Here is a 23,005-nt window from a genome sequence, read left to right as displayed (position 1 = left end):
CAACAAATGTTCTGCCGCAACGCCCAAGTAGTGTTAGCCCCATAAGGAATTGAAATGCTACTAACCAAATTCTCATTGCTTTCCCGCTGCAACACGCATACAAAAGGGAATCAATGATTCTATTGTAAAACTAGCCTAATAATCATTGACGCTTGTACCATACCTGAATGGCCAAATACCTATCCGAATGTTTTAAGGTTTTTCCATAGGTTTAGATTCTTTTCACCAACAAAACCAACTAGAAGTCAAGTTATGTTCAAAGTGAAATCAAACGAGCCAAAACTAAGTTACCACATGACATTCTTTTGTTTACCGAGATGATATTAACCTGAACCAACATAAACAGAAGCTCTATGTGATACATTAATAATACTAATCGATCAAAATAGTATCATTTCTCAACCGGGGCCCAGGCCTCACCTCTGAGCATTTCCTTATTAGAGTTCATACATATGAATGAGAAACGCCTAAACACAGGCTAGCTCTAAATCTCTTTAGGTAAAAGAGATCAAAGAACAAAACATTTACTTGTCGGTTTTACCCTTTTGCACTTGCAAACTAAGGCGAATGTTTAATAAAGATATATAATAAGAATGCCTTGTCACGTTGTTTTACTCAGATATCCTCAGCTCTACCTTGAGCACATCCTTAACCACCTCATATGTCACAAATGCAATGGCTATTGATGGAACAACCTATAAAAAAAACTTGAATTAAAAAATGTTAATTCTACCAAAGGATATTTTTGGAATTTGAGTATTATACGCACCTTGACTGAGTTAGGGACCAAACCCTTGTACAAAGCACGAAAACCCTCATAACGGACGGTTTTCCTGAACGCATCAATCATGCCATTGTACTCAAGTGCTGACTTTGACTTTCCTTCACCCGTGACAATCGAAGCAGCATGTTTCCAACCACCCATTTGCATTCTTCTGCGTATGACATCGAGTGGATACGCAACCGTTTGACCAACGGTCCCAGCCACGGCTCCACACGCAAGCTTAGTTGTCACACTCAACTCGGTGTCTTCAACGAGTCCAAACGGTCTTGATTTCACCAAATAGTCTTTTAACGATTCATATACCGCAAAATTAAGCCCCACATATGGTACCTAGGTGTTAGAATATATTAAATACCTAAATCCTACAAATAACATGCAAATGTCAATATTAAATCATCTTTAAATTTGAACTTACAACACCGATGACAGAAGGAACCCATCCTTTGTATAACGCACGTGGGCGCCCTCTTCACAGAGTACGGTTGTAAGAGCATGTGCAATTCCTCTATATTGGCTAGGAGATTTATCAGTCTGCAAATATAAACAAATTGACAAAAAAGCTAAATATCGACATAAATAAATTTTTAATGAATTAGAAGATTATAAAGTATACCTGAACAGTAAGACGGCCTCGAACCAAGTCCATCGGATAGGTTGCTGACATGGCAATTATTCCAGCGCACGCGCCAGCTCCAAGGCGTAAGAGAGGGGTGAGTTCAGCATCCTCTGAACAAAAGATTAAAAAGAAAAAAGAAAGCATGTATTTAGCAATTATTAGGCCTGTAAACGAACCAAATGTTTAGTGAATCGTTCGGCCTAAAGGTCGTTTGTCACTAATTTAATAAGTGAACAGAAAAGTTTGTTCATTTAGTTAAACGAACGAACATGAACACATGTATCGTTCGTTTTATGTCCATTAGTTTACATTTGTTTAAATTCGTTCGCTTGCATTCCTTAATATATTCATTAAAAGTGTTTTAGCCTTTTAGGTCCATTATAATTACTCTACTTTTTAGGCCCAACACATTGTTTTCATAATTAGTTTAAATTGGTTTTAGCTTAGTTATATTCGTTCATCAAAGTTGTTCGTTCGTTTATGTCCAAATAGGAAAAAGAAAACCACATTCATGTTCAATCATTTGTCCAGTTAAAGTTAAACAAACGGGTGATTTAACTGAGTTATATGATTTTCATACAAATGTAAAAACGTAGGATATATTTGTACCATTTCCAGGTTGCTGTCGATATAGCCACAAAATTCCCCTGTTAATGTAAAAAAGAAACCATTTTTAAACCATGAATGTTAAGTAATCAACTTTGACATAAAAAAAAAGGAAGTTTGACCATGGAAAAAAAATGTTAGCTTACTTAGATGGCCTCTTCATAGCTAAAGAATTTGACAGCAGAGTTTGGAACAATGCGTGCACAATTAGTGCCATTTCCTTTAAACATTCCTCTCAAACCCTCTGTTCTCCATATGTATTTTAGTCCTTGAATAGTTCCATTGTATTTGATTGCATGTGGATTTTGAACCTGTAATTAAACATAATAAATATTGCTTAGTGTTCTTAACTAAGCATAACAAGAGCAGAAAAGATAAATCAAATATTTAAACACCTGAAGCAGAATTTTCATTCTTTCCAAAGGAGCAACAGCCGTACGCGATCTGTAACATAGAGTAACCAAACAATAATATATCAGGTAAAACTTACAAATCATGGATGGTTAACTGCATTTAACACTAATGTCAAAATTTATAAGTCAAAACAAATGAAAGACGATAAACAATATTTACAAGTTAAAAATGTACATGCTATATGTGTCCAAATCATCTTTACTGGTTTTACATTATTTCTATTTTCTACATATATCGCTGTCACATTTATCGTTAGCCCAAATGTTTGTGTTTTACTGATGTAGTTTACTTTCTATATCCATAATGCATATTAAATTCATCTTTCAAACATCAATTTCTGAATAGCTTTTTCATAGTTTCAAAATATGCTAAAGCATAAAGTGGAGGTAGTTCTAATAGTTATCCTATAGAATATTACTTTCAAAAACAGCAAAGCAACCACTTACACCAAAAGCATAACAGCCACATTCTCATATTTGTTGATGCAGAATGTCCACCTATCTACTGAAATATTGCAAGGACCAGAAAACATATCTAACTTCTTTATAAATTTATATGAAAAATACGTTAATCTGCTTATCATTTAGTCCTAATACAGGGACAACTATAAATCACAAATATATTATAACAAACAATAGTAACATTTTATTAAAATTTATTGTTGTTCACCCGTAGAAAACAGATATGTAAGTTAAATTTGTCAAGAACACTAACCAACTAATCTCTCCTTCATTTACAACATCAGGTCACTCGTCTTTGAATTTACTTTGCTTTTTTTATATGAAAAGAGAAGCCTTTAAATACGATCATCTAGCTATTCAGTAAGTAAGTTACAATATATATATTCAATCATGCATGTAACCAGGAAATAAGTAAATGCATAAATTATGCATCTGCACATACATTATTCAAATACAATATTCAATCCACAAATTTTAACATCACACACAATAAAACCACTAGTTAATAACAACAGTTGATAAAATGAAAATAATAATAATTCAGTAAGTTGATTACAACATTAAATTATGCATGTAACCAGGAAACAAGTAAGTGCACAAATTATGCATCTACACACTACATGATTCAATTACGAAATTCAATTGACAAATAAAAGCAGCGGTAAATAAATAATAACAATAGTTAATTAACCTACAAACAGAGAGAATAAAAGAAAGAACTAACACTCCACCGGCAACGCCTCCGGCAAAGAGCGATTTGCAGATGCTGAGTAGAGTCTGACGACTGGGAGCCTTGACACCTACACTGGCAATCTTAGCTTCTTCAGCGATGTTAGCGATCGTGGCGCTTGTCTTCCCAACCACATCCTCCGATGCCATATCACAAATCAATCAAATGGAATGGAGGTTGGCCGGAACCCTAATAAACTCAAGCTGAAGCGCCGTCGTGAGTGGCGATCTCAAGTGTTGAAGAGAATGAAAATGAGAGAGTATTATTATTATTATTATTATTATTATTATTTAATTAATGGGGGATAAAGTAGTCATTTAAAAGAAATAGTCAGACTGACTTATAGTGGGAGTGCACGTGTTGGTAGGGTTGATCAACGAAACCGGTTCTTGGAACCGAACCGGTGGACCCGAACCGGTTCCTACCCGTTTTTTGTAGGAACCGGACCCTATCTGATTCAACCCGATGATCCGTGACCGGTTCTTGCATTTCTGAGTGGGGGCGGGTAGGAACCGGAACCGGTTCTGGAACCGAACCATCCGGAACCGGTTCCTAACCGGTTCTAGCCGTTGGATCGAGTATAGCCGTTGGAAATCGATTTTTTTGGCCGTTTTTTGACCGTTGGGGTCAAAAATAGCCGTTTTTTGGCTCCCCCAAGCACCCCACTACTAGTATAAATAGGTATTTGGTGTCATGGGTTCATCACAACACTCAAAACGCAAACCCGAACGCAAAAAAATACAAAAAAAAAACGCTATTACAACGTTTTGAGTTCTCTAATCTCTTGTTTTCTCTTCTTCTATATTCATATTTGTTGTTATGGCTGCCTCACAATCATCGGTTGGTCAAGGTTCCAACGCCGAACCAAGTTTCGTTCGTATTGTACCTCATAATCGTAATCAAGAGATTTGGTGCAATTGGGATTTGGTTGAATTGAGTAACCATTCATTGAAGGCTCGGTGCAAGTTTTGTGGGGTTTATTTAAACCCACTTTCGAATTCAAATTTGAAGAAACACATCGAAAAACTGTATTGCAAGGCGTTGAAAAAGAACGTTGATTCGCAACAAACGCAAATGGATAGTGAAGGCGGAATATTTACATACCAAATTGATCGAGTTCAAGATCGTATGGCGAAGTTTGTGATTCAAGAAGCTTTGCCGTTTAGCCACTTCGACAACCCTCGCTTAACCGCCATGATTCGAGATACGCTTCAACCACAATACACTCACGTAAGTCGTCATACTCTTAAACGTTATTGTTTAAAATTGTGGAAGAAGGCCAAAGAGGTACTAATTGCATATTTTGAAAATATAAATACGAGAATAAACTTAACTAGTGATGTTTGGTCGGCTCCACATGGTCTACCCGAATCTTATCTTTGTGTCACCGCTCATTGGGTAGACCCGTCATCGTGGGAAATGATGAAACGCACCATTGCTTTCGAACTCTTTGAGTATCCACATACGGGAGATAATTTGTTTGAAATTTTAGATTATGTTATAAAAACTTATAAACTAGAAAATAAAATATTTTCAATGGCATTTGATAACGCGTCGAATAATACATCGGCGGTTGATAAATTAAAATTAAAATATACGCCGATTTGCAATGGTGTATTTTTTCACTCAAGGTGTGTTGCACATATCATTAATTTAATCGTGCAAGACGGACTTGCTTCGGATGAGGTTACATCGGTTATAAACGATTTTAGACTAATGATACATGAAGTTTTTAAGAAAAGTAAAAAAAGACAAATGGAATATAGAAAATTTTGTAAAGATACGGGAAGAAAAGCTTTGAGAGCTAATTGGGATGTATAATGTTTCAAAGTGCTTTGGAACAAAGAGAAACTTTACAAATGTTTCATTCTACTCTTGCCGAGAATGATTTGGCAATCCCCTTTTCAAATGAGAAATGGGAAATTATCAATGACTTATCGACTTTTCTTGAAGTTTTTAAAACATCAACTACGAAACTATCGGGAACGTATTATCCGACAAGTCCCTTGGTTCTTTCGGAGTTATTTTTAATGGTTAACAATCTTAAAGAATTTGAAAATAAAAGTCCAATGTTTTCAAATATCATATTACCAATGAAGTTTAAATTAAAAAAATACTTTCTTGAATTGCCACCGGTTTTTACTTGCGCCGCCGCTTTAAACTCAATGTTAAATGTTACGGGGGTTGAATGTGTGATAGACGAAATTTTTTCAACCTTAGATATGCATGAAGTTGACCCAAACTTTTCAACAGAGGCAAAAAATTATTTTAACTTGAATTTTAAATTTATGTATGACTTTTATTTAAATAAATATGGGTCAAACATACACATGCCTATGCCGGGGGGGTCTTTATCAAGTTCAAGTGCTACTAGAGTACGAGATCCCATGATTAGCCTTATGAACACCGTTCGCAATGTAACGGCTAAAAAACAAAGGGGTAACACCCCTTCAAGCGAACTAGGAAGGTATAGTGCAAATGATTACTCTACCGGTTTATCCGAAGAGGAATATGACACTTTTGATGTTTTGGCTTGGTGGAAGGTAAAGGAAACCGAGTTTCCGATTCTTGCCACCATGGCCCGTGATTTACTAACCGTCCAAGCTTCTACGGTAGCTTCGGAATCCGCTTTTTCTCTTAGTGGCAGGGTAATATCGGTGAGAAGAACAAGACTAAATTCGGAGTCGGTGGAGATGTGCATTTGCTTAAAGGATCACTTGGACTCAATCGATCGTATTCAACACGTAACCACTCTCGAAGATGAAACACCACTTGATGTTCGAGTGCACGACGAACAAGAAGGCATTTCTACAAGTAATTCCGAGGAAGAAGTCGCCGCTCAATAATTACGACGAACAAGAAGGCTTTTCTATAAATAATATGTCACAACTTTATATTTATAAGTTTAATGTTTTGTTAGTTTGTTTTTGAAGATTTTAAAACATGTAACCTTTTTTTTTTGAACTTCTTAAAGTAAATAAAATGAATTTTATGTTAATTGTTTTTTTTATTTTTCATGTTATACAAATACGAATCGTAGTTTAGAATCCAAATCGCAAACGAAAAACGAAAAAAAAAAAATTTTTTACACTGTAACCGGTTGGAACCGGTTACAGTACAGGAACCGGGTTAGGAACCTGTAAGAACCGGTTAGATAGGTTAGGTGTCCGAGGGTGGGAGAACCGGTTCGGTTCCCTAACCGGTTCGAGCCTGGAACCGGTTTAAAATGGGGTTTTGAATATAGGAACCGGTTAGGAACCGGTTCCGGTTCCTAGTCCCAAACCGTTTTGAACATCTCTACGTGTTGGTGTGTAATCTTTGGACCACAACTTTCTTTGGGCTCGGGTGTAGGCATGTTTTGGAATCATATATGGAAAATATCGTGTATGTGTGTGTTTTTCTCTTTTTTTTAACAATAAATATTTACATTCTATAGGTTTTGAAATGAGATTATGACCTCCTATTTCATATTTTAAATACTTTACCATTCTATCAAAATAGTCTTTAACAATAATAGTTCCTATTTGATTTGAATTATATTTTCTTTTTAAATTTGTTGTTAATCTCTTAACGAGCGTGTGATAGTGTGATAGATCTTCATGATCTTACGTGTATGGATGACAACTATTGTGTTTACCTTGAGACGGATATGTGTGGTTTGGTTCTACTATTACCTGCAATTCACAACAAAAAAATAACCAAACCAACCATGATTTAGTACCCAACATTTGTCTCATTCAATCAGTTTGATTTGTACATTCATAATCAGTCAATAGATCGAAAGAGAGAGAAAAAAAATGAAAGAAAGATTGGCTAAATTCATTTCAGCTCGATTTCAAAATAATAAAGCTTTTGTATTCATATGTAACACCCATATTACTAATCAAAGAGCGTTCCGGTTCCAACCGGTCCATATGAAATTAGTCACTTTAACCTTCTAATCAACCCGCTTATGTTTTTGATCTTGTAAATAAGGTCTTTTGGTCAAAATAACCTAGAATAATCTGATTAATTGGTTTCTACCCAACTTGCTAATGTTTATAATCATATTTTTATCATGTTAACATCCAAATTTGTTATTAACAAAGGGGATCTATTGCACGCAACTTGGAACAAAATATAAACCAAAAGTTAATATACTTTAAGTTTGTAAGAAGAGTAATAAGTCATTTGGGCAATCATAATCAATAAAAGGGGTGATGCAATGAACATGACTTTATAATATGAATCAAACTCCCTTAGTTGTAATCCACAATAAGGCTAGATAAGAATGGATGAGATAATGATAAGGCTAAATAAGAAATGTTTTAAATCTTTATTAAATTTTAGTTTTAAATTAATAAATTTAATTAAAAATTATAGGTTAATACATGAGAGTGCCACTTGGCAAACTATTATGCCAACTAAGGGGTTTGTGGTCCAACCAACATTTTTGTTTATTATAATAGTAGATTTAAAACTTCACCTCCATTTGTCTTATATTTTACAATCGCTCTCCATATTTTTACATTTATCTTTTTTAACGGGAATCCTAACCTGGCTGATCATCTCTACCTCACCCTAAGAAGAAAACCAAATATAGCCCACCCACTAATGTATTCTAGAACCCCTTATTTTCTTTATCACGAGTGAATCTTGAACCCATTACATTCTTCTTTTTAAATTGAAATTTTTGGGTTCTTAACTTTAACCACTTGGGCTATGAATCAATGACACGTATTTCTTATATACATATACCGGGGATTAAATGACTATTTTTTACAATAAATCAAAGAAGTAACATGGACCAGTAAGGGGGCGTTCGGGATTCCTTATTTTACCTTATTATGATTTATACATCCATAAAACCTAACATTTCAAGCACCTTATAACTTGTAACCCTATAAAGTTATAATGAGGTGAAACAAAAATCCCAAACACCCCTAAATTAAATTAAATATTGAAGATTGATGGATAATAATTGCATACTATTTTTAAAAAAATAAAAGGTATAATCAATTCATACTATAATAGAAGGATCTAATAACAACAGAGAGATATGTAAGCGGGCAACAAGCTGCGCCGTCGTCCTCTTTTGAATGGAAAAACCGTCACCCTCTTTTTGAATGACAAGATCCTACTAACAATGGCGAAGTATACTTAGGGCCCGGGTGGCCCCGGCCCCCCCTGTTTTTTTGCGCGGTAGTGTAAATTTACCCGTTTTCGCCCGAAATTTTTTATACGTAGTGTAAATTTAGCCGTTTTCGTTCTAAAATTTGAGCCCGGCCCCCTCTATTTTTAAGATTGTTTAAAAAGCTCTCGACTTGAAGTTTGCATGACACTGGCGCCGCTAGCTCGAGCCATCATAAGCTCACTCGTTTGTCATGATAAAAGAGCTAAAAGAGCATATATGTATATAGGGTAAGGTTATAATAAGAAGTGGAGTGTGTCTAAGAAGTGTAAGAAGTAATATGGCGCGTTAGATATGTTGATCTGACGGTGGATATGAAAAGTGTGTTTATTGTACGGTGTGTTTTATTTTAATTGCGATGTGTTTATTGTGTGGTGTATTTTATTAGATCTAATGGTGAAAACACACTTCTTACAATTCTTAAGAAAAATCTACTTCTTATTATAACCTTGCTCTATGTATATACATTGAATAATTGCCTACGTGTAAGCTAGACACACATACACGTGCATGCGCACACAATATATTAATTTGTATAAAAAAAACTAAAAGTAAACAATCTAGCTCGAGGCTTTTAATATGTTGAGCTTGAACTCAGCATTTCAGCTCATTAAAAAAAAGAAGCCAAGCCGATCCAGCTCGTTTAACTTCAAGCCCAAACTCAACTTGTTTGCATTCTTATTTGTATGTGAAGTGTGAACCACCTCCATCTCCCTGTATATAAACTAAATTTTAAGCAAAGTAGTATAATTAAAATAATCGTATAAGAGTTTAGATTTTAAGATTAAGAGTTAATAGTATCATCATTGATAAACATGGTTTTAAATGATGTATCTATCTAAATTATTAATAAGTAAAGTAGGGGGGACAAAAGATTATGTAAAAGACACTATGAACAGAAATATGCCAACATACAATAATGATGTATAATAAATAGGTCTTGTGGGGAGACCGTTACCGATCGTTTTTCACAATAATGATTTCTCAAGTTACTCGGGGTGGACCAAGGACAAGAGTGAGTTCACTCGAGTAGTGTTCAATATATCGTCTAAAGATCTAGTTCTCTTCCACGCGATCACAAGTGGTTATGTTCCTCAAATACTATTGTTCGGGTCAATTATGAAATACTGAAAAAAAGTTGAGTAAACATACTTATATTTGCTCGGTGTGTATATACGATTTGCATTCTTCAAAACGCCATGGTTTTGATTTGCTTTCAAATTCTAAATTTTTTGTTGTAAATCAGTCGCGATGGTTTTGTCCTGAAAAACAAAACGTTGGTCACAACAAAACTATCTTCCCCTCGTTGATATAGGAATTTCTGCAAACACTTATAAATTTTGTTTGTTTCTTTTACACTTTTTGTGAACAAGGCTTTGACCATCCTATGAGCGTGACCAATCTACATCATGTGGGAGTTGATAGTAATCTATTATGGGTATTCATCATCTATCATTTTGCTTTCTGCAAATGTATATATAATGATTGCAGTTAAAATGTTAAAACGTTAAAACATATTCTTAATTACATATTCTGATTACTTAAAAACTTGTTTCTTAAATGTCAAAAAAATAAAAAGAAAAAAAAACCTTATGAATTTAGTCTTTTACTACTTTATAACACCAAATTTATGGATTTTAGTTTAGTACTATAAGAGCATCTAGACACGTTTAATTAAACGAGTTGTGTTGAGTAGAGATAGTGGGCTCACACTTCACACACACAAGGTGGAGTTAAAATAAGAAACTAAACTCACAAAAATATAAAACTAATCATTTGTATCGGATTCACCGGTGTCGGAGTCATGATGTTGAATTGGAGCCGTAGCCTCAAGGCCTCAACCAAAAGCGCAAACATGGGATGATGTTTTAGACAAGGCGAGATGACTAAAACTGCTGTTATAACTTGCAGCAGTACTAACGCATTGCCTAAAAAATGCATATACTACGGCTGCTTGGCAGGGGCGGCTAGGTAGAATTGATTGAATTCATAATCTAGGCTTTCAAATTCGTCCACTTTGCCCAAATTTAATGTTTTCTATGATCGGCTAAACCACCATTTTGCTGAAAATCAACAAGAATTACTGACAAAAAACTGGTTCTCTGGTCGTGCGTTGTTTTCCCGCACGTGCATCCAATCTGTTGCCAAAGCGACCTCTTCATCATCGGTCCACTGAATCATTCGTGCTCTCAGAGGCATTTATTGGATGAATGAATTAAGTGGATTGAGAGAGTGAATTGGATGAAAGAATGAAATTTTGTGTTAAAAATGGTTGAACAGGGGTTAACTGTATAGGGTAAATTTTTATCTTTTTTAAACATTTTGACTGTTCTCAAATGATCATATTACCTTTGTGCGCAAGGGGGACTTGGCCCCACTTCCCCGGTCGGGGTGAAATTTGTTTGGTATCCAGGGAGGCGGGGCGGTGTTTCCGGCTGTTACCTCTCAGCACCACCCCATCTTTGGGGCACTCCGTCTCCGTCTACCATAATACCTTAATAGATAAAAAAAATATATTAGAGATACGAAATCGATATCATACAAAGTTTAAACTAAATGTCATATGTATTTTATCTGTTTTGTACCGATCAATACTAGTATTATTAAAAATACCAAAATGAAATGGTGGTCGTACCAAAACATGAATAAAATGAATACCGATGTATGCACGATAAATAAAGGAAAATGTTCTTTTGTTATTCCTTCCTTTCCTTTCGTAGCTTCTTGTTTTATCTGAGATGCATGGACCCTTATACTTTATTCTTAAACGTCCTTTCTTCTTTACTTTTACTTGGTTCCTCCATTTATGTTTCCATGATCTTCTTTACTTGTCTATTCCCTCGTTGCAAATCATGAATTCATCATAGCAAATTAGCTAATTGAATTGACATATCATTCCCCTTGGGACGAGGGTATAATTTTTATGTTTTATTTTTCACGTTTATTCTTATTGGTATAATTAAGTTTTTTAACCTATTATTTAACACCGAAAGCTATTAATACAATATTATAAGTTGTGTATACAATAATAATAAATATGTATTATTAGCTTTTATTGTTTAAAACAACATGCATCATTAGATGATCAAGGAAATAAGTATCAAATAGATACAAAAGACATTAAGGATATGCGTTTGTAGTTTGTGGAGGGGCTTTAAAGCCCTTCACGTTACACCTACGTAGATAGTGAGGCCTTAAAGTATTTTTTTATAAAGTCCGGTTGTGGATTAAACCCTTTATCATTTAGGGGGCGGCCCGATAATCCTTAAAAATTACAGGCATAGGCAAGTAAAAAAATGATATGTTAAACTATAAACTTAATTAATAACTCATATTATTGATGTAGTTGTGAGAACAATAAATAAAATAATCTAATTTATATACTTAAACAGACCGTGAATCTCTCCTAGTATTATTGGAATCAAATGTCTCAATCAACCATTTTGTAATCCATACTTTATAATATATCGTTCTCTATAGCAATAATGATTTATATGTACCAATGATAATGGTAAAATTATGATTTAAATGGTCACATGAGATAAGTTACATATAACTAAATAAGTAATTAACAATAAAAAACAACTTTATTTCTATAATATTTGGATTTCTAACCATTTATATGGTAATATGGTCATTTTGCGTAAAAAAAGGTTATAAAATTGGTGTGGAATTGAACTTATTTCTAACAAGTGTATTTGGTAATATATCCATTTTGTTAAAAAAATGGTTTGGAAGGGTGGAATCGAACTTCAGAATCGAGATACAAGCAAACATGTTTTCCCACTTCACTATTTTATAATCCGTTGTATGTTTATCAAAAACAAATCTATATATATTAATATATAAACTATATAATTCTTATTAAAGTTTTGAACCCAAGAAATGACCGAGCCTTGGGCGTAGCCCTCCTCGCTCCTCCCTTGAGGAGTTACCAAGTTATATAAACATACATACATATAAATGTGTGTGTATGTGTGCGGGTGAAACAATCCATCCATGGCCCCACGATTTCCATCTTCATGGCCTGGTAATAATTACCGTTCCCATCTATGTGAATTTTGTTTAGAAATGGGGTATATATGAGATTCCTAATCACTTGGGGGTGGGGGGGGGGTGGCTTTGTTTTTTAATAGTGGCGAATAAGAGATTTGATATAGGTGTGTAAGAGAATATAAGAGGGTTGTCAGGTGAGAGAATGCTATTTGTATTTGATAGTGTCGAATAAGTTTAATTTCTTTTGATAGTGACGAGTAAGGTTAATTTACCGTTAGCACTTAGTAGTGGCGAATAACCTTAATATCTTTTGATATTGGCGAGTAAAAGGCTAGGCTCTGCTTGTATTCTACATATTGTTTATATTTCATAAAATACTTTAAAATTTTATTCTTTTAATATTGTTATACAAAAATAGAAATATTAGAAGACAATGTTAAGTTCTTACGCATATATTCTTTTTTCTAAACAAAAATTAATACTCCTAATTTATTTTAGTTTCTTTGATTTGGAATAAAAAAAATCATATATAACCACTTCTGGGTTAAAAAGTATTATTGGTAATATGTGTTATATTTACCAAATTTATATTTATATGAGATATATTTAGAAGTTTTAAGCCTAAAAATACGGGACAAAACCCTTCCTCAGTTCCTTGTTCCTAAGAGTTTAGATCATGAGTATAAATGTATATCAAGTTACCAACCACACTAGCGTCTTTAAGATGAAAGAGATATATAATTAAGAACACTATCTGACGTACCATAGGAACTTTAAAATCCTCCACTAACTAGAATCATTTTGCGGTCTCACACTTAGGTTTCATTTTTGTATAACAATATTAAAAAATAAAATTTTAAAGTATTTTATGAAATATAAATAATATGTAGAATACAAACAGAGCCTAGCCTTTTACTCGCCAATATCAAGAGATATTAAGGATATTCGCCACTACTAAGTGCTAACGGTACCTGGTCACGTGACCTCACTCTTACACGCTACTATCAAACGAAATTAACCTTACTCGCCACTATCAAAAGAAATTAATCTTATTCGCCACTATCAAATACAAATAACATTCTCTCACCTGACAACCCTCTTACATTCTCTTACACACATATACCAAATTTCTTATTCGTCACTATAAATACTACTATCCTATTTGTGATTAAAAAACAAAGCCAACCCCCAAGTGATTAGGAATCTCATATATACCTCATTTTTAAAAAAAATTCTATCTATGCAGCCCCCTTCATCCGTCTAGGTGCGGTGTTGGGGTTTACCACCCAGCCACGTAGGCATGCCGCCTCTTCCATCGTACTAAGCCTAACCGTTACTACTAGAGATGATCATTCAAACCGGTTCCTGGAACCGAACCGGTAGACCCGAACCGGAACCGAACCGGTTCCTACCCGTTTTTGTAGGAATCGGACCCTATCTGATTCAACCCGATGATCCGTGACCGGTTCTTGCGTTTCTGAGTGGGGGCGGGTAGGAACCGGAACCGAACCGGAACCGGTTCCTAACCGATTCCATCCGGAACCGGTTCCTAACAGGTTCTAGCCGTTGGATCGAGTATAGCCGTTGTAAATCGTTTTTTGGCCGTTTTTTGACCGTTGGAGTCAAAAATAGCCGTTTTTTTGGCTCCCCCAAGCACCCCACTACTAGTATAAATAGGTATTTGGTGTCATGGGTTCATCACAACACTCAAAACGCAAACCCGAACGCAAAAAAATACAAAAAAACGCTATTACAACGTTTTGAGTTCTCTAATCTCTTGTTTTCTCTTCTTCTATATTCATATTTGTTGTTATGGCTGCCTCACAATCATCGGTTGGTCAAGGTTCCAACGCCGAACCAAGTTTCGTTCGTATTGTACCTCATAATCGTAATCAAGAGATTTTGTGCAATTGGGATTTGTTTGAATTGAGTGACCATTCATTGAAGGCTCGGTGCAAGTTTTGTGAGGTTTATTTAAACCCACTTTCGAATTCAAATTTGAAGAAACGCATCGAAAAACCGTATTGCAAGGCGTTGAAAAAGAACGTCGATTCGCAACAAACGCAAATGGATAGTGAAGGCGGAATATTTACATACCAAATTGATCGAGTTGAAGATCATATGGGGAAGTTTGTGATTCAAGAAGCTTTGTCGTTTAGCCACTTCGACAACCCTCGCTTAACCGCCATGATTCGAGATACGCTTCAACCATAATACACTCACGTAAGTCGTCATACTCTTAAACGTTATTGTTTAAAATTGTGGAAGAAGGCCAAAGAGGTACTAATTGCATATTTTGAAAATATAAATACGAGAATAAACTTAACTAGTGATGTTTGGTCGGCTCCACATGGTCTACCCGAATCTTATCTTTGTGTCACCGCTCATTGGGTAGACCCGTCATCGTGGGAAATGATGAAACGCACCATTGCTTTCGAACTCTTTGAGTATCCACATACGGGAGATAATTTGTTTGAAATTTTAGATTATGTTATAAAAACTTATAAACTAGAAAATAAAATATTTTCAATGGCATTTGATAACGCGTCGAATAATACATCGGCGGTTGATAAATTAAACTTAAAATATACGCCGATTTGCAATGGTGTATTTTTTCACTCAATGTGTGTTGCACATATCATTAATTTAATCGTGCAAGACGGACTTGCTTCGGATGAGGTTACATCGGTTATAAACGATTTTAGACTAATGATACATGAAGTTTTTAAGAAAAGTAAAAAAAGACAAATGGATTATAGAAAATTTTGTAAAAATACGGGAAGAAAAGCTTTGGGAGCTAATTGGGATGTACCTCATCGATGGAATTCCACTTGCATAATGTTTCAAAGTGCTTTGGAACAAAGTGAAACTTTACAAAGGTTTCATTCTAGTCTTGCCGAGAATGATTTGGCAATCCCCTTTTCAAATGAGAAATGGGAAATTATCAATGACTTATCGACTTTTCTTGAAGTTTTTAAAACATCAACTACGAAACTATCGGGAACGTATTATCCGACAAGTCCCTTGGTTCTTTCGGAGTTATTTTTAATGGTTAACAATCTTAAAGAATTTGAATATAAAAGTCCAATGTTTTCAAACATCATATTACCAATGAAGTTTAAATTAAAAAAATACTTTCTTGAATTGCCACCGGTTTTTACTTGCGCCGCCGCTTTAAACCCAATGTTAAATGTTACGGGGGTTGAATGTGTGATAGACGAAATTTTTTCAGCCTTAGATATGCATGAAGTTGACCCAAACTTTTCAACAGAGGCAAAAAATTATTTTAACTTGAATTTTAAATTTATGTATGACTTTTATTTAAATAAATATGGGTCAAACATACACATGCCTATGCCGGGGGGTCTTCATCAAGTTCAAGTGCTACTGGAGTACGAGATCCCATGATTAGCCTTATGAACACCGTTCGCAACGTAACGGCTAAAAAACAAAGGGGTAACACCCCTTCAAGCGAACTAGGAAGGTATAGTGCAAATGATTACTCTACCGGTTTATCCGAAGAGGAATATGGCACTTTTGATGTTTTGGCTTGGTGGAAGGTAAAGGAAACCGAGTTTCCGATTCTTGCCACCATGGCCCGTGATTTACTAACCGTCCAAGCTTCTATGGTAGCTTCTGAATCCGCCTTTTCTCTTAGTGGCAGGGTAATATCAGTGAGAAGAACAAGACTAAATTCGGAGTCGGTGGAGATGTGCATTTGCTTAAAGGATCACTTGGACTCAATCGATCGTATTCAACACGTAACCACTCTCGAAGATGAAACACCACTTGATGTTCGAGTGCACGACGAACAAGAAGGCATTTCTACAAGTAATTCCGAGGAAGAAGTCGCCGCTCAATAATTACGACGAACAAGAAGGCTTTTCTAGAAATAATATGTCACAACTTTATATTTATAAGTTTAATGTTTTGTTAGTTTGTTTTTGAAGATTTTAAAACATGTAACCTTTTTTTTTGAACTTCTTAAAGTAAATAAAATGAATTTTATGTTAATTGTTTTTTTTATTTTTCATGTTATACAAATACGAATCGTAGTTTAGAATCCAAATCGCAAACGAAAACGAAAAAAAAAAAAAAATTTTTACACTGTAACCGGTTGGACAGGAACCGGTAAGAACCGGTTAGATAGGTTAGGGGTCCGAGGGTGGGAGAACCGGTTCGAGCCTGGAACCGGTTTAAAATGAGGTTTTGAATATAGGAACCGGTTAGGAACCGGTTCCGGTTCCTAGTCCCAAACCGTTTTGAACATCTCTACGTGTTGGTGTGTAATCTTTGGACCACAACTTTCTTTGGGCTCGGGTGTAGGCATGTTTTGGAATCATATATGGAAAATATCGTGTATGTGTGTGTTTTTCTCTTTTTTTTAACAATAAATATTTACATTCTATAGGTTTTGAAATGAGATTATGACCTCCTATTTCATATTTTAAATACTTTACCATTCTATCAAAACAGTCTTTAACAAAAAAAGTTCCTATTTGATTTGAATTATATTTTCTTTTTAAATTTGTTGTTAATCTCTTAACGAGCGTGTGATAGTGTGATAGATCTTCATGATCTTACGTGTATGGATGACAACTATTGTGTTTACCTTGAGACGGATATGTGTGGTTTGGTTCGGGATCAATCTTGTCTATTCTCAGTCATATACATTAAAAACTTGATTTCTAATGTGTTATTCCTTGTTGAGTTTTCTTAATAGTTTCATTGGATTGAGTTTGGTTCTTCTTATAGTCGTATATTTTTACATTAAGACTTTTTCATAATAGCATCCTTCTGTTTTATAAACTTATTAACGAAAGTATTAGCATCCACTCTAGGGCATGCCACGTAGAATAATCTAATCTTGTGCTTCTAGTATGCCCTATGTAAGGAAGACTTATGGTGGTAGATTTTTTCGTGATGGTGTCAACTTATTAGATGTGGCTTATATTAATCAACTCGCAGCATGTTACCAATCGACTCCATCGTCCAATACTCGTAAAAAGTTATTCTACGCACTTCTTTATTATATCTCTTGGTTCGTATGAAAAGCTTGTAACTCTCTTATTTCTGTTAAGGTCAAAACACCCTATTTCTAAAGGGGTGAATGATTTCAAAGCCTAAGGATATGTTTGGTTGGAAGTAATGGAATGAAGAGCGAATAGAATGAGAAAAGGAATGGATAAACAAGGGGAATGAAATAGATCATTATCATTCATTTGTCTTGTTTGGTTAACCTATGAGAATGAAATTAATAATTACTTTATGTTGTTTGGTATAAAATTTTTTTTGTAGGAATGAAATATAAATAATAAAAATATTTCTATTGCAGAATATATATTTTTTACTAAAAAACAAAAAAAAAATTGAAATGGCGACGGTGGTGGTGGTAGCTCCGGCGACGAAAATGGTGGTGGTGGCGGTCAGGCGGGGTGGTTGTGGTGGTGGGGGTGGCGGTGGTAGCATTGGTAGTGATAGCGATGGTAGGGTGGCGGCGACAGAGGTGGTGGTGGTTATGGTCAGGTGGCGGTGGCAGCGCTGGTGGTAAGGTGGTGGTGGCGGCGGTGGTGATGGCGAAAGTGGTGGCGACGACGACAGTGACGGTTAGGTGGTGGTGGTGGCGATGGTAGTGGTGGTAGTTGTTGTTAGATGGTGGTGGTGTTGAAAAAATAGGGTGAGGGAGGAATGAAATGAAAAAAAGGAAGGGGGTGAGAATGAATGGTTTTGATGGAATAGGATTCCATGTGTAATGGATGATTCCATTCCATTGAGCAACCAAACACCACTTTCTTCATTCCCACGTAATAAATCATTTCATTCCCCCTGTTATTTATGCATACCAAACACTACCTAATTGTTATGATGGACGTCTCAAAGGTTCATTTTTCATCACATAAATAGGAAGGAATGGCGTAGCTAATTGTTTGCATGTTTTTAGCTAATGTATTCATTAGACAAATTTGTGTGTTTGGTGGTACATGGTTTGGAAGTTTGTAATTGTATGTGTTTTCTAGTGTTGGGTATATTCTTGTTAGGGGTGTTCGTGGTACACTTCGATGTGTTGGTTAAAACCGAACCAAAAACCAACATTTAGATTTTTTGTTTTTCAAAACCATTTGGTTGAAGTCGGTATTTTTGGTTTTGCTAATCGAGCTAATAGTTTTTGGGCGAAAGAAATTTGACTGATGATATTTTGAAATTGCGCATAATATTTTAAAAAATATATTAATAACTAGTATAATATTGTTCATTTTGGTGTAGAATATTTTTAGTTAATAAAAGATACTTACATATAAAATGATTTAATATCGTCCAAATCGACAAATCATAATCGATTAATGTTAATATTTAAACAAATATACAAGTTTAAAAAGCATAAATGATTCAAAGAAAAAGCAATTCTAAAAACCGGTTTTTCTGTTCAGCTTGGTCTTTTACAAACCACAAAACCGAACCAAAACCAATATTTCAGTTTTACTAAAAGTCAAAACCGAACCGTCGGTTTCTAATCCGGTTTGATTTTTCCAATCCGGTTTTTTAAAATTTTCGATTTCGGTTGGTTTCCCAGTTTTATGCACCACCCTAATTCTTGTTAAGGTTTTTTTTGCCCAACTTCTTATTGTCTTTCCTTTCCATATATGCTATTCGATGTTTGTCGTTAAAAAATGAATAATAAATTAAAAAATATATATATATACATAGGAATGGATCAAAAGCCCCATGCAACACCTTCCTCTTCCTCCACCGTGTCCGCCACGCCGTCGCTCCGTTGCACAAACCTTCCCAATTAATTTTGCCTTAAAAACAATCAATTCAAGCATACAACTTCTGGGAATCAGTTAGTTTATTGAATCATTTTTTTAAGCACCATTTAATCCACGAATTTTGAGCTTTGGGGTTGCATGCCAACTGTTCGACGTAATGCCTCAGTGTCTGGCAACGTATATTCTCAAATAACAACATGAAACCCAAGTTACCAAATCCTTTCAAGCCTTCAAAACTCAAGATCTTTTCAATGCTCGTTACAAAAGTCACAACCTTTTTGAACTACCCATTAACCGTTAAGCAATTGAAGCATATCCATGCTTTGATACTGATCAATGGTCTTAACCATCTTGAGCCTGTGTTAATCACCCAAATTATTAACGCCCCATCAAACCATTCACAACCCAACATTCGTTATCTTCGATTACTCGTTCGTTACTCGAAGCACCCGAATGTCGTTGCTAGAACATCTGTTATTCAGTTTCTGTACCAACATGGTGAGTTTCAAGGAGCATTGGTTGAGTATTTGCATATGCAGGGATCAGGGTTCTTGCCTTGTAGTTCCACGGTGGCAACTGCATTAAAGGCGTGTACGAGGTTAGGGGATCGGGTTGTTGGGGTTCGTTTACATGGTCAGGTGCATCGGTATGGGTTTTGTGGGGATGTTCATGTCGGGACCGCTCTCGTGGGATTCTATTCAAAGTTTGGTGATATGGAAACTGCGTCGAAGGTGCTTGATGAAATGTCCGAAAGAAATGCGCCGTCTAGTTTGATACATAGGTACTTAGAATTAGGGAATTTATCCATGGCGGAACGTGTGTTTTCCGAGATGGGGAGTAAAGATATTGATTCTTGGAATTCTATGGTTTCGTGGTACACGAGGGCACGAGATATGGAGAAGGCAATAGCTACATTTGGACCGATGCTGGTTAAAACATCAGCTTCGTGGGCTGCTATGATTACTGGTTATGTAGATTCGGGGAACATGGAAATTGCACGTAACTTTTATGATGTGATGCCTGAACAAAATGGTGTTTCTTGTATTAAAATGATTAATGGGTATTCAAAGAATGGAGATTTTGAATCTGCACGTAAAGCGTTCGATGAAATGAACGAGAAGGATGACTTATTGTACAATGCCATGATTGATTGTTACGCTCAAAATGGGTGGTCGAAAGAGGCACTTCAACTGTTTAATGAAATGCTTCAACCAAATGTGAACATTAAACCGAACACCATGACATTAGCCGCTATCATATCTCTCTGTTCTCAGTCGGGAAACTTAGTTTTTGGGAGTTGGATTCATGAGAGACTAATGAAACAAATGAGGATCACGATGGATGATCACGTGGGTGTTGCGTTAATCGAGTTGTATGCAAAATGTGGGTGTGTTGATAAAGCTTTTGATTTGTTTCATGGCTTGCAAAAGAAGGATGCGGGTGTATATACCGCAATGATATTGGCTTGTAGCAGGAGTGGTTGGGATCATGATGCTGTTAGATTATTTGAAGAGATGTTGGAGGCTAATATTTGCCCAAATTTGGTCACTTATTCGGGGCTTTTAACCGCCTTGAACCATGTGGGCATGGTTCAAGAACGTAGCCATGGGTTCAGTCATGCTAACCCATTACCCATTCACCCCTCATAGCCCATTGAACCATAAGACTTGGTTGGTGAAAGTTACAATAGGGTACACCTAACTATAGCCCAATGCCCCAATACCGCCATTGGGTTGGGCTCAACAAAATTACCATGGTGTTAAACTCTAGGAGCCATAAGACCATCCGCAATACGTCACCCGTGAGCCCTCGGAAGAGAGAGGAGGGTCACTTGCAGACGTGGCGAGGCGAGGCGAGGCGAGAGCGGCCCGCTCAAGGAAGAGGAGTTTGGGAGGGGGTTGGAAAGAGGAGTTTGGCAATATACTATTAAAATTTTGTTTATTATATAATCATTGATTATTTGTCAAAATGTTATAATTAAGAGTTGTTCAGTAAGATTTGTATTATTGACACGTCTTAGCTTTTATATTAGGTTTAGTATACAATGATTTAAATAAGAAAAGTTATATACTATAGTTTCATCTACGTTATCCTAATATAAACGTATCAAAACCCACCACATGCCCTCCATAATCCATGTTACACACTCATATATTTCCATGGTTTGTATGTCAATACCCGTGACATATTCTCCTTTTTATTAGTGTTTACTAATGTGTTCGTTATCTGGTTGATAAAAAGAAAAGAGAGAGACGACTTTCAAAAGTTAATTTTCATTTTGTATAATTTTAGGGTCTCATTATGTAAAGAGAAAAAAAGATCGACTATATATAATTCATTTTCTAAGTAGATAAAATCAATAACTTTTTTTATAATGAGTAAAATATAGTTAAAGAGTTATTTTATTAAATAACATGTCCTAAAAGATGTAAGGCATTATCCGATATAATTGTGTACTTGTATCATTTTTATTATGTGGTATTGTGGTTGTATCATTTTTATATGGTGCCCATATCTATCTATCAAATTATTATAAGGTGTAGATGTGTGTCTATGTCTAAAATAAGTTTAATTACGCAATAGAAAACTACAGTTATATCATTTTTCATAGTGTTGTTATGAGTGTTATATGCTCACGTACATAAATCAGCAAGCATACTCTCCCCATTAAACCCACTTTTATATACATGTTGTTACGTCATGTCTTCCTACGTTTATTAGATGAAATATGCTTTGTATTAGAACCGACATATATGTATATATAGGAATACAATGAAGAAGATTATAATGTGATGTTATAACATTATATATGTATTAGAACCGACATAACGTGTCAAATAATATCTTCTAGAGTCTAGACACGGTAATAATATAATGTGATGTTATAACTTATAAACCCTCATAATATGTTTACACGCATGTGACACCTTGCTTTATTGCTCTCTCTACATATATCTCTCTCTCTCTTTATATAGTTATATACACATACACACGTATGTGTAAAGTTGACAAGAAATGAAAAAAGAGAAAAGAAGAGATGAAACGTGAAGGGTAGTTGTCTTTATGACTTACGAGTTATGACTCATTAACTTGACCTTAAACCTTTACAACACCAACTCAACTCAACTTCTTCATTTCCATCACAACCACAACCATGTCAATAATGCCTTACCGCACTCAGCCACCACACACCACCAAGAAACACTCAAGAATCTCTCGGTCACTCCACAAGATCCTCCGGTCAATATTCCGGCCTAAACACAACCACAACACCACCTCAACAGAAAGATTTTTCTATGTCTATGATACCTCTAGTGCACTATATACCATCCCTGAGGTGCCCGAGACGTTGCCAGAGTTTAACGAGCTTGCACCGGAGATAAAGTCTTTGATTACCCGGACAGGGTCGGATCAGCTTATGACTACTTCTCTTGGTATATCATGTGTGTGACAGTTTTATA

General features: G+C 35.4%; 2 pseudogenes across 1 annotated transcript; one reads left to right on the top strand and one right to left on the bottom strand.

Annotated features, from left to right (window-relative positions):
* Nucleotides 1-317: 317 nt before the first annotated feature.
* LOC143551514 (mitochondrial adenine nucleotide transporter ADNT1-like) lies at nt 318-3,844 on the bottom strand (annotated as a pseudogene). Its single transcript, XR_013138514.1, has 8 exons — nt 3,606-3,844; nt 2,402-2,450; nt 2,149-2,317; nt 2,010-2,099; nt 1,398-1,510; nt 1,200-1,315; nt 770-1,114; nt 318-695 (listed from the first exon to the last, which is right to left on the bottom strand). The product of XR_013138514.1 is annotated as a mitochondrial adenine nucleotide transporter ADNT1-like (transcript).
* Nucleotides 3,845-19,558: 15,714 nt separating this feature from the next.
* Nucleotides 19,559-21,346, top strand: LOC143551513 (pentatricopeptide repeat-containing protein At4g22760 pseudogene; annotated as a pseudogene).
* Nucleotides 21,347-23,005: the final 1,659 nt, after the last annotated feature.

Source organism: Bidens hawaiensis, unplaced genomic scaffold (genome assembly GCF_021521415.1).
Source record: "Bidens hawaiensis isolate Kalapana, Puna unplaced genomic scaffold, B.hawaiensis_p1.1 tig00016460_1, whole genome shotgun sequence".
Lineage (NCBI taxonomy): Eukaryota > Viridiplantae > Streptophyta > Magnoliopsida > Asterales > Asteraceae > Bidens > Bidens hawaiensis.
This window is presented reverse-complemented; position numbering and strand designations above follow the sequence as displayed.